General features: G+C 41.2%; 1 long non-coding RNA gene across 1 annotated transcript in view; it reads left to right on the top strand.

Moving 5' to 3' along the window:
• LOC127489896 (uncharacterized) overlaps positions 1-12841 on the top strand; it is a 126312-nt gene that overhangs the window by 107362 nt on the left and 6109 nt on the right. The window lies entirely within an intron of this gene.

The raw sequence follows: 12841 nt of genomic DNA, 5'->3' as shown, positions 1-12841 counted from the left end.
AGTGGTTGGGTTCCTGGCACCCACAGGAGAGACCCAAATTGGGTTCCTGGCTCCTAGGTTTGGCCTGGAGCAGCCCCAGGTGTTGTAGGCATTTGTAAAGTGAATCAGCAGATGGGAGATCTCTATTTGTCTGTCTGTCTTTCTCTGTCTCTGCTTTTTAAAGAAATAAAATAAAGTTTAAAAATCTGTGACAATCTTGAAAAATAAAGATAATGACTTTGGGATTACTCATCATTTTGAGAAAGTGGCTGCTAATTCCTACACATGGGAGTAGTTTTATCCTGAATATATGTTACATTTGCCAGATACTTTCTTTCTCAGCATTTTTTTTTTGGTCTGTGGAGATGATTACATGATTCTTTTCTTTAGACATTATTATGTGTAGTAAAGGAGGAAGGTGTCCTAAATTGTCCAGATGAGTCCAGAATGCTATCATAAGTGCCTTTATAAGACGGAGATAGAGTGAGATTTTTCAAACAAAGGGTTCAAGGGACAGCCTGGTTTCTTGCTCAGTATAGTAAAGTGTCAGAAGAAAGAGAAGCAGAGGGAAAAATTGTTAAGCAAAAAAGGAACCATAACTTGATGATCTGAGAAGTTCTCAGCATACCCAAGTTAAAAACAATGCTAGCGCGAGGAGGTTCTTGTTAGGCAAGTATGCGCTGGGGAGAAGGTGAAGGCGTGGCTGGACAGCATTTTGCCAGTGTTAAAGAGGTTTAGGGGGTGATTCATGGATCCACTCAACTGTCTTAGCAGAATGCAGAAATAGAGATGGTATTATAAAGAAATATCTGTCTCATGGGGTGGATGTCCATGGTTTACATAGGAGACCCACAAGGTTGTTGAGTATATTAGACCAGTATGATACTGCCAGCCTGGACGGAAAAGGGACAATACAGGAGAATATAAAAGAAGGCTCTTGGACTCCAAAACTTCTATAGGTAGCAGACAGGCCGGTGGAACTACTCAGCTGCAAGCATATGCCAATTCCAGGAAACAAGATTGAGTGAAGACGGATCTGAAGGTACAGTGGCTGGACTGTGGCTATAGGGGACAGAACAGCAGGTGCAGAGGCAAGCCCTGAAGCCACTGAGGATTATCCCCATAACTTGAAACCTCAGGGAATTTCTCCTGATAGGCTTTGAAAAAGCTCTGAATGGTCGACACTTTCTTCCTTCTGTTTTCTCCCTTTTGGTGTATTTTTCAACTACTATCCTATGCCTACCCCACTAGTGTATTTTGGAAGCAAAAAGCTTGTTTTCTAGAGAACTTTTGCCCCAGGATAGATCATTGCCAGAATCTCATGCATACCTCACTTAAATGGTGAGAGTTGGGGCTTCTGACATTTAGGACCTGGATCGATCATGTGATGGATTCAGATCTTTGTTGGTATTGAGGTGGGAAAAATGTATTTTGCAAATGTAAGATGGATATGAATCTTTGAGTGGACAGTGGTGGGCTGATAATGGCTGGCAAAGAAATGCCCGTGAACTAAACCTCATAACCTATGAGTAGCACCTTATTTAGATAAAAGATGCCTTTGAAGATGTGATTAAATTATGGATTTGGGGATGAAATGATTATTTTGGATTGCCTGGATGAGCTCTAAGTGCCATCACTAAAATGTTTCTAATAGAGGGCAAAGGAAGATTGGTTGCACATGGAGCAAGTGATATGAAAATGGGGGCAGAGAGATTTTAGTAAATGGCCATGAGCCAAGAGATGTGAAGGTATATGACAGACACCAGAAGCGGGAAGAGGCAAGGAATAGATTTCTGTTCTTCGGCCTTTAGAGAGTATGGCCTTACTGGAAACTTGACTTTATAATTCTGCCCCCAGAACTGCAAGAATACATTTATGTTGTTTTAAGCTACCTAGTTTGGGGGCAGTTTGTTATCAGCCATAGGAAATGAGTATATTATGGAATATCATCCTAATAAATCACCTGATAGGGGCTGGTGTTGTCGAATACCAGGTAAATCTCGTTCCTGTCAGAGCTGCTCCACTTCTGATTCAGCTCCCTGCTAATGAGCCTGGTAAAAGCACAGAAGGATGACCCAGGTCCTTGGGCCCCTGCATCCATGTGGGAGACCTGGAAGAAGCTCCTGGCTCCTGGCGTCAGCTTGGCCCAGCCCTGGCTGTTGCAGCCTTTTGGAGAGTGAACCGGTGGATGGAAGATTTTCTCTCTCTCCCTCTCTCCATAATTCTGACTTTAAATAAATAAATAAATAAATCTTTAAAAAAATCACCTGATAGCAGATCATCTAACCAGACTTACATCCCAAGTATAAATCCCACTTGATTATGTGCATTTTTATTTTAATGTATGTTGGATTATACTTGCCAATATCTTGTTTAGAATTTTTGCATTGATAAAAATGAAAGGTCTTGCGTCCATAGTTTTATTTTCTAGTGTTGTCTTTTATCTGTTTCGACATGAGTGGGGTTAAGTAGTTTTCTTTGGTTCTGAATGCTCTGAAGCAATTTCTAGAGCACTGGGACTAACTGGTATCTGAGAATTGGGTAGAACTCCCCCGAAATACCATCTGTGCCTGGTGACATTTTTGTGGGGGCGTTCCTTCATAACTTTCTGTATTTGTTATTTGGAAATTGGTCTGGTTTCTAATCCTAATTAGGTCAATATATATTTTTCTAGAAAATTATGCAATTAGTCCAGTTTTTGAGTTTCTTTGCATAAAGACCTGCACCTTGTATTTTTTTAAAAAAGTTTTATATATTAATTTGAGAGCCAAGTAATGAGAAAGAGGGAGAGAGTGTGTGAGAGAGAGAGAGGGAGAGGGAGAAAGAGAGGGAGAGAGAAAAAGAGAGAGAGAGAGAGAGAGAATATTCCCATTTACTGGTTCATTCCTCAGATGGTCACAAAGGGGCTGGGCTGGCCTGAAGCCAGGAATCTGGAGCCCCATCCAGGTCTCCCACATGGGTGGCAGGGACCCAAGTACTTGAGCCGTCGTCTGCTACTTTCCCAGGAACATTAGCAAGGAGCTGGATTGGAAGTGGAGCAGCCATGACCTGAAACAGCACTCCAACACAGGTTACTGGTATTGTAGGCAACAGCTTAGCTCACTGCACCACAATCATCGTCCCTGTAACTTGGGTTCTGATGATAAAAAATTTAAAATGCAAAAGTTTTCAATGGTATTTCTCTCTTTTCAATCCACATTTTATACATTTTCCACTTTTGGATCAAGTAACACAATGGTTTACCTACTTTGTTAACTTTTTCTCCAAATGAGGAGTTTGATCCTTTCTGAATGTTCGCTATCAGAGCTTTTGTTGAAGCGTTTCTAGTCCTCATTTGGTTGATGAAGCTCGTTCTTCAGTAGATTTCTCAAGAAGAGCTTATGGGTACAGAAGTCCATAAGTTCTTATATGTTGAAATTGATTTTGTTCCAGTACAAATACAAGTGTTTTTGTTCTTTTTCTTAGAGATCTTCAGGATTTGATCTTTGTTTTTGGAATATAATAGCTTTATTGGGATACATCTCTGTTTTAATCAATCTGGGTTAATTTACCCAGATGTCTAAGTGAGGTTTTTTTAAAGTATAGATTTGTGTTTCTTCTATTTCTGGAAAGATTTCTTGGATTTTAGCTTTAAAGGGTAGTTGTGTTTCATTTATTTTCCCATTCTCCTACAGAGAATATATTAATAAAAATATTACTCTTGCTGTGCCTGTCTTCTATTTCCACTACTTTTCCCCACGATCCATTGTGTGTGTGTGTGTATGTGTGTGTGTGTGTTTGTATTTTAATGTCATTTTCATTCTCTTGGTTGTTTTCCTACCTTTTTTCCTTGCCTTATTAAATTTTAATTTGTGTCTGTTTTCCCTTGGGTACCTTGTAATTTCTTCTTCATTTTTGAGGTAGCATTGTCTTTTCCTTCCATTTCTTTCTTGGATTCTTGGATTCAATCAAGCATTTTAATTTCTTTTGTGTTTTTTTTTTTTTTTTTGGTTCATTGATGTTCTTATACTTGAATTTCTGATTTGAGATGGATTTTCATGTCTTCAATGGCTTGTCAGAATGTATTTAATTTAGTCTGTTGTATAAACTTTGTTTTCTTCTGCTTCTTGATCTTTTTTTGGAGGGGAGGGGGTTTGAGGAGGGTGAGGTTTGTGATGGGTTTACTTCAGTTGATCTGTAGGAAAATTTATACCGTATCTGGTTTATTTCACTTAATACAGAGTCTTCCAGTTCTCCTATGACCTGCTCTCTCTCACATGTGGAAGTTAAAAAAAGTCAATCTGAACATACAGTAGTGATTACTAGAGGCTTGGCAGGGGGAGAGTCTTGGAGGGTGGTTGGATAACTGGTACCAAGTCAGTTATATGGAAGCAGTAGGTTCCTTGTGTCACACAGCACCGTACAGTGATTATGGTTCACAATAACCTATTATATATTTCTGAGAAAATAGACAAGAGAAGATCAAAGGCTCAAAGTAACAACAAAGAGCAGGAAATGTTAATTACCCTGATTTGATCAGTATACATTGTACGGTTTTATTGAAATGTCACATTGTACCCCATAAATATGTACAATTATTATTAACAAAAAAATTTCAGAAATCTTTAAAGAGGTAGAAATGCTAACTAGCCTGATTAGATCTTCATACACTTGATACATTGTTGCCTTTATCACACTGTGTCCCATAAATATGTAAAATTAAAAATTTTCAAAATTCATACTGTAATTGTTTTTTTGTATTATATTTTCCTTTTGTTCAGTTTTGTCATATTGGAGTGTTTTACATGGTGTTAGTTGAATGGCACCCTTTTCTGTTAGTCTAGTAGAATCCAGCTACGTTAGGCAGCTTGCTTGTTTGCTTTGTTGATGGTAGAAGAGGAATTGTGAGTCCCCTAATTTGTTGATCAATTTTTTCTTGCAGTAACCTACATTTTTATGTTTTCTGTTTCACTGTCCATTTTCTAGCTTTTTCCTTCTTTTCTTTCTTTTCTCAGAAGCTGTGTGTTTTAGACACCATGTCTTTAAATCAAGCTTGTTCATTTCAACTATGTTTGTCCCTTTAAATCGGGTGGCTGGCCTTGCAAGCCCTTGTCTGCCCTTTAAAAGGTATGTAGTTTGCAATACCATTTTTAAAGTCCTGTCATATTTAAATTTTCTTTCTTTTTAAAAAAAATCCATTAAGAGACAGAATGAGACTAATAGAGAGAGAAAGCTCCCATCTGCTGGTTCATTCCCCAGATACTTACAAGGGCCAGAAGCTGGGAATTCAATTCAGGTCTCCCACGTGGATGGCAGGAACCTAATCACTTGAGTCATCACTAGCTTCCTTCTAGGGTCTGCATTGGTGGGAAGCTGGAGTCAGGAGCTAGAGGTGACTATGAGACTCGGGTATTCTGATGTGGGATATGCTGGTGAGTAACTGCAAGGTCAAAAACATGCTCTTCTATTGAAGCTTCTTATGCTCTCCATAAGGTCTCTTTGCTTGTGTCTCTCCTCTGTCTTCCTCTCAATTTGGGCTTTTCCTTATAAACTCCCATATATAGATTTTGAACAGACTTTTGCTAAGCCTCAGATCCACACATCCAACCATAATCAAACAATATCACACTCATCAGGTTCAAAATTAAGCAATTTTTTTCTCCCTTTAATCCTGATCTGTCCTTTTCTCTCACACACATTATGCTTCTTGCTTAAAAGTAGCATTCTCCACTCAGGAACTAACATCAAAAATTTGGGAGCCATCTGGAGTCACCTCACTCACACAACTAATCCATGCTTAGCAAATGGTTTTTGGGTACATTTCCTCATAATTTCTGGAAGATAGTGAAAAAAGTGGTATTTCTGTCCCTTCAAATCAGTCAGGGTAAGGTTGAATAGAATTTTGTTTTGTTTTGGCTACTCAGGTGTGGACACTACAGGTGGTAGCAATAGTGGCATAGAATGCTTATAATTTAATAAGGAACTCATGGGAACGATTAACTTATTGGAGTCCAAGATCTTACAGGCAGGTGCTATGTCTTACTCATGTGATAATCTTTCACAATGCTTGGCAGAAAGCCCAATAAAGGTCATTAAAAACATTTAAGATAAATGAATGATAAAATAAGTGAATACGATATCATTTGTGGAAAAGAAAAAGCAGCCTGAAGAATCAGAAGACAGAAGCAAGTCAACTCGAGCCCCTGGAAGCACGTAGGGAAGTTAGAAAAGAGAAGGATGCAGCCACGCAGAATCAGGCAAACCAAGGCATCTACAGAATCTGCAAAGGCTTGCATGCTCGTTTTTGTGTGTCATGAACTCCTTTGGCATCTGATGAGGTCTGTGTGTCCTTCTTAGAATATCGCTTTAAAATGCACAGCATAAAATGCATACACTTACAAAGGAGGCCAGTTCCACTGAAATATAATTATCAAAATGTTAAACACACACAAAAGTGAGATTAATATATGCACTTGTTTATTAATGCATTAAGTAATACAATCAACAGCCAGACTAATAGCTACGATGATTTCAAGTAGTGTTGAATGTAAAGAAATTTTTCAACATATCTGCTCATACTTGTGATTTCTGTTGTGGATGTAGTGAGGGCACTGCTACTATTAGAATGGTTTCTTTCCTATATTCCTAATTGAATAAAATGCTAAATTTCAGTTAGACATTAATAAAAGGAACAATGCAAGTTTTCCCTTCTAACTTCATGACCACCTAAATCCCATCCATCCACCCTACCCATCCATGAGCTCCAGGTTAAGAGGCGTTGGTTGGGAGGTACAGCTGTTATTCAGCTCTCTCATACAGGAGCTTAAGTAGAAGCCCAGTAACTCATGGGTCCTCAGTGTTGTGTGACCTCTGACCTAAGTGTCTATGAAATCATGAGTTCATCATCTTCCATCTTTAATAATTGGATTGAAATGGGACAGCGGAGTTGTCCTTTGACAGGAAGACGTATTTGCTGTGCCCAAGACAAAGTGGACTTGCACTTGGTGAAGCTCAAGATGGTATCCATAAGGCACTCCCTGCAAACCCTAGTGTGCAGGTGCCGTCAGGCCTGCGCTACAGCCGAGGGGGGTGTGGAAGGTGGTGGAGCAGAGCTGGAACCTGGGAAACAAATTCTACAACCTGTAGATAATAAATGAAAAGGGTAGGAACTTCCCACTGGTTGATAGAAAGAAAATGTCACAAACATGAAAACATAATAAAGCCAGTCTGAGTCCTTGGTGCCTTCCCTTCATGATTAATGATTGGTCTCAAATAGGATGGGTAAGGGAAAGTGAAGTTCCTCTTGAAGTAGCTTTAAAAATGCCACAGCTTAAAAAAATTATTGTAACATCAATTTAAGGGAGAAAAAAAAACTCTGCTAAAATGTAAAGGTCAAGAAAGATTTGGGTGTTTTTAAATGCTGTCTTGAAGAAATTCTTATAAAGGTTAAGATGTCATGTAGTTTCAGAGTTATGGGCAGAGGAGGGGGGTCTTGGACAAAAGCAGCACTGCCTCTGGGCCCCTGGTGACTGTGACCCACGCCGACAGTGGGCAGTGGGCAGCTGGCAGATCACTGTGTCACCGTGCTGGTGGGGAGAGCCAGCACCGCTGTCTCAGAGCCTTCAGAGCTGCAGGGACCTTTCTCGTGCTGAGTGCCATTGTGACTACATGCAGCCTGTAAGACTGTCCTCCCCCAAGGAGCAAGGTGTTCCCTGCTTCCAATAGCTGCACTCAAAGCATTGCTTAAATCCACCCAGGGCAAGGAATTCTGAGCTCCTGCCGTCTCCTCTGCCTTCTCTCACTGTGCCCTGAACTACTCAATGTTTCAGTGGAAGTTTCCACAGAGAGAGCTGCCCCTGGTGTTTAGAATTATGGGGGTGGGGAGAATCCTCTGGCTTTCATAGATGCAGCGTTCTGTAGACATTACAGAGGTTTCCATGACTTCACACCTAAGTGCCCTGGGAAAAGGTGTCCAGTCCGTCTCAGGTGTTCTGTTTGCAAGCTTCAAAAAGATCTACCCTCCTCCCCAAGAGACATCTCCTGGTCACAGGGATCTCCCCTGGGAAAACAGTGGTGAGCACCTAGACAGCAGTGTGTCTGAGTAGGATGTTACCTCAAGGGGGCTGGGATGTTGATTGGTCATTAGAGAGCAGGGACTTGCAACCGGTCCCCTTGGACAGGCTAGCAAAGCCACCTACAAGTCATCATTTGAACCTCTCAATGTGATCTTTGCAGCAGCAGCTGCGCATCACCCAGGAGCTTGCTACAAGTACAGAATCTCCTAGCTTTACAGAATCAGAATCTTCATTAACAAGATGCCCAGTGCTGCGTGCGGTCATTTAAGGTCAAAGGATCACATCTTGTTCTAGATACTTTCCGCACCAGTAAGTGCATGCACACATGTGGTATACGCAGGAGCCAAGCCTCCTGGTGGAAATCACTGCTGAACGAGGAGAAAAGGAAGGAAGTTCCATCACAGCGGGCTCCGATTGGTCTTGCACACTCCTCTGAAAGGAAGCAAGCAGCTTCCTGGATAGTTGCATATTAAGCTTTCCTGGGCGATGTGGGTTCTCTGAAGAGCAAGCCAATTCATTTGACCTCTTAGACTGCTTCTTAGCAGCAGGTTCTTGGTGACACTGTCACCTGAACTGGTCTTATTTGGCAGGGCTGGATTTGTAAATCCTGTAAGTGGGTGGGCTAGGCCTTTGCAAAATATAACTTGCCAAGGAACACAAAGCAACTTCCAAGTGCATCTGAGTAGCTTGTTAATGGAGTCTGAAACCCACCTTCAAGGGGTTGATCATTTGAGTTAACTAGAGTTTATTGTTAAAGATGCAAGCCTTGTTAGTTGCTGCTCAGATTACTTCCCCAGCATGGTTGAAATTCTTTCCCATTCCTGTCTTCTGGTGTCTGCTCTCCTCTCTTCCAGAGTCAGCTCAGCTACCCTAACTCTTCCTACCTATTAATATTTCCTTTTTCTGATTGTACCCATTTTATGTTCCATTCATTTGGCACTGAAAATATACTCTTACCTTACTGTTCATGTAGTCTATTTTTAAAATTATTTATTTGAAAAACAGAGTTACAGAGAGGGAGAGTCAGAGGCTGTGTGTGTGTGTGTGTGTGTGTGTGTGTGTTGGGGGGGATATTTTGCAGCATCCACCGGTTTACTTCCCAAATGGCTGCAATGGCCAGAGCTGGGCCAGACTAAAGCCAAGAGCCAGGAGCTTCATCCAGGTCTCCCATGTAGGTGCAGGAGTCCAAGCACTTGGGCCATCTTCCACTGTTTTGCCAGGTGCATTAGCAGGGAGCTGGATCAGAAGTTGGGCAGCCTGGACTTGAACCAGCACCCATATGGGATGCCAGTGCTGCAGGTGGCAGCTTAATCCACTATGACAGAGTACTGGCCCCTATAGCCTGTTTTTCTAACTAGATTTTTACACCCAGTGAGGATAATGGCTTATCTTATTTCTTGTATTCCAGCCTTCAGGGCACTATAACCAGGAAGGGTTCCAATAAACTTTAAACAATATTAATAGTATCATCACTGATTTTTTTGATTTCAAGATGGAAGAATAGGGAGGGAGCTTACTGCTCTGGTCTAAGGGAAGATAGTTAAAAAAAAGGTGGAGAGAGTGCAACCTCAGAGAAGAGTTAGGGAGAAAACTGCAGAGGAAACTCCATGCAAATTAGAGGGACAATGTGGATCTACATAGAAGATGTGGACATGCACAGCTCAGGACCTCATCAGCCAAGAGCCTCAGCAACAGCTTTGGAGAGTGAGGAGAGACCAGACTGAAGCAGCCACCGATGAAAAAGCTGCAAGAAGAGCTTGTTGTCAGTCTGACTCAGAGCCCTGTGGGGTATAATGTACCTGACAACCTAGGAGGGAAAAAATAAAGGAAGGGCACATTTCTCTTTCCCCAGCCACCCAGCACTGGCATCCTGAGAGCTGAGAGCAGGTGGGCACCATTTTGGACATATATAATAGCTGTGCCAGCTTGTGTCCAGATGCCCAGCAACCAGCTGAGAGGATGCACCTGACCATGACTGGGAGAACTGAAAGGGGGATGGGTGCTTGTGACCATGGGAGCCTGGTGAACTGAGATGGACTGTGAAAACACTGGCTGTCATTACTCGTCCAACCTTACAAAAGATGCTTGAGGATATGCTGCACACAGAAATACAGAAACATGGTCACTATGAAAGAAGGTGAAGGCAGAAAATCTCTCAGTAAAAATACAAAGGAAATATGAAGTAAACAATAGTAATATTAGTGGGAAAATGGTAGGGCCAAGTTGTTACTTATCAATAGTCACCTTGAATGTAAATGGCCCCAACTCTCCGGTTAAAAGATACAAACTGGCTAAATAGTTTAAAAAACAAGACCTATCTATTTGCTGCCTACAAGAAACACATCTTACCAACAAAGATATGCTCAGACTAAAAGTAAAAGGATGGAAAAAGATATTCCATGCTAACAGAAACCAAAAAAGAGCTGGTGTAGCCATCCTAATAACAGACAAACTAGACTTTAACACAAAAACTGTTGAAAGAAACAAAGAAGGGCACTATATGATCATTAAGGGATCAATGCAACAGGAAGGTGTGACTATAATAAATGTATATGCACCCAATTTCAGGGCAACTGGCTATTTAAAAGAAATGTATGTTATTTTTTTGCCTGGCCATTACCATTTGATTGGATTATTTAATCCATTCATTTCTGATGTTATTGATGTGGTTGGATTTATGTCTGCCATGTAACTTGGTTTGCTATTCATCCCATATTTTCATTCCTCTGTTTCTGTCTTACATTTTTTTTTTACAGGCAGAGTGGACAGTGAGAGAAAGAGACAGAGAGAAAGGTCTTCCTTTTCCGTCGGTTCACCCCACAATGGCTACTGCGGCCTGCACGCTGCGGCTGGTGCACTGCACCGATCCGAAGCCAGGAGCCAGGTGCTTCTCCTGGTCTTCTATGTGGGTTCAGGGCCCAAGGAGTTGGGCCATCCTCCACTACACTCCTGGGCCATAGCAGAGAGCTGGACAGGAAGAGGAACAACCGGGACAGAATCCAGCACCCCAACCAGGACTAGAACCCGGTGTGCCAGCACTGCAGACAGAGGAGTAGCCTATTGAGCCGCGGCGCCGGCCATGTCTTACATTTTTTAAATAAGTGATTATTTTGTAACATAAAAATAGTAGTCCACAATCAAGTTTTAAAATAAATCTGTAAAATCTGAAAAAAATAGTATCATCACCAGTTCTTCATAGTTTTGTGTGTTTGTGCTTCCTGGATGGTAGCATGGCATGAGTCTGCTCAAGTGATCTTCACAGTTAACCTTGTGAAGTTTCTCTTATCCAGTTCTGAGAGGAGGCTACCAAAGCTCAGAGACCATGGGGCATTGTGCACAGTCATGAGGCTAGTACGGGGCCGGGCCATAGAACTTGCACTCATTTACCTGCACTGTCTACTCTTGTCATGAATGTGGGAATGGGGGTTCCCTTTGTTACTTGCTGAGAATATATCAGAAAAGGGTGGTGGGGGGAGGAGGAGGCTGGCTTGGGAGAGAGAAGGATGCCCAGGCCAGCTGAGCAACCATTCGATGTATTGTGTACTGGAAAGTGGTGGGTCTCTTTCTACCCCAGCTTCCCCACACCCAAAACAGGGGTAACAACACTCCAGTAGGGTTCAGGGAGTGTCAAGGGAGGAAAAGGGCACTGCAAGTAAAAGTTGGCCTCGGAGACAGTTCTGGAGCTGGGCTCCTAAGACACGTCCCTGTAGGGAAGTTCTGTCTACAGCTGACCCAGTTGCCAAGCCTTGTTTCTCTCCTTTCCTTTGTTTCTGAAGTCTTGAAGGAAGTAGCTCTTCTCCCTCACACCATGGAGGAGTACATAAAGGTCTATTTCCCACATTACTACATCTGAAAAAGCAACCTTAGTTCTCACCTTCAGGATGCAGAAGCCAGAAGTTACTGCTTTATGAACATAGAAGAAAACAGTTCATGCTAAAGGGATCTGGGTTCCTTCACAACATCCTGTCTTCAGGAAGAAGGGCCTAATGTGATTCTTCCCAATCAATAGTCAATGAGGGATTTTGATTTATAGACACAATTAACATGTTCCCATGTAAGGAAGGAAAGCAAAATCTATCAAGAATCCTGTGTATAAACTAAGTTAAATCAGCATATGAAAGAGTTATCTGTACCCCCACATTTATTGCAGCTCAATTGACAATAGCTAAGATATAAAATCAACCCAGATGTCCATGAATGGATGACAAGATAAAGAAAATGTAGTATATATACAATATGGAATACTACTCAGCCATACAAAAGTATGAAATCCTGTCTTTTGCAACAAAATGGAGAAAACTGGAAATCATTATACTTAGTGAAATAAACTAGTCTCAGACAAAGAGATTTCATGGGTTTTCTCTGACATGTGGCAGTTTATATCAAATATAAAAAATGTATGGAAATGAAATGGGTATCTTGTGATATTTTTATACTCCTGTGGAACTGTGGTCTTCCTACTTTTTACTTGTTGAATATTATGGTTAATGGTGAATTAAGCCTGTGATTATAGAGTGGATTAAAATTATGTCTTAGCAAAAATTCATGAAAAGAAAGAAGGGAAGTAGGGGATTTGGGGGGGAGTGAAGGAAGTATGGTTATCTTATTAGAATTGTACCTATGAAATGCATAATATCTTTTCTCCTTATATTAATAAAAAAGAAAAAGAACTGTACTTAGCTACATAAAATTCTTTCCCAACTATGTAGTGCTTTTCTAAGATCCCTTTCTAACCAGATGATTCAACCTAATATCAAAATGTTTTAAAGATCTATAATTCACCATTCCACCCCCAATTAAAACAGATG

This window comes from Oryctolagus cuniculus, chromosome 7 (genome assembly GCF_964237555.1).
Source record: "Oryctolagus cuniculus chromosome 7, mOryCun1.1, whole genome shotgun sequence".
NCBI classification, from domain to species: domain Eukaryota; kingdom Metazoa; phylum Chordata; class Mammalia; order Lagomorpha; family Leporidae; genus Oryctolagus; species Oryctolagus cuniculus.
Note: the sequence above shows the minus strand (reverse complement) of the source record. Positions and strands in the feature narration are given on the sequence as shown.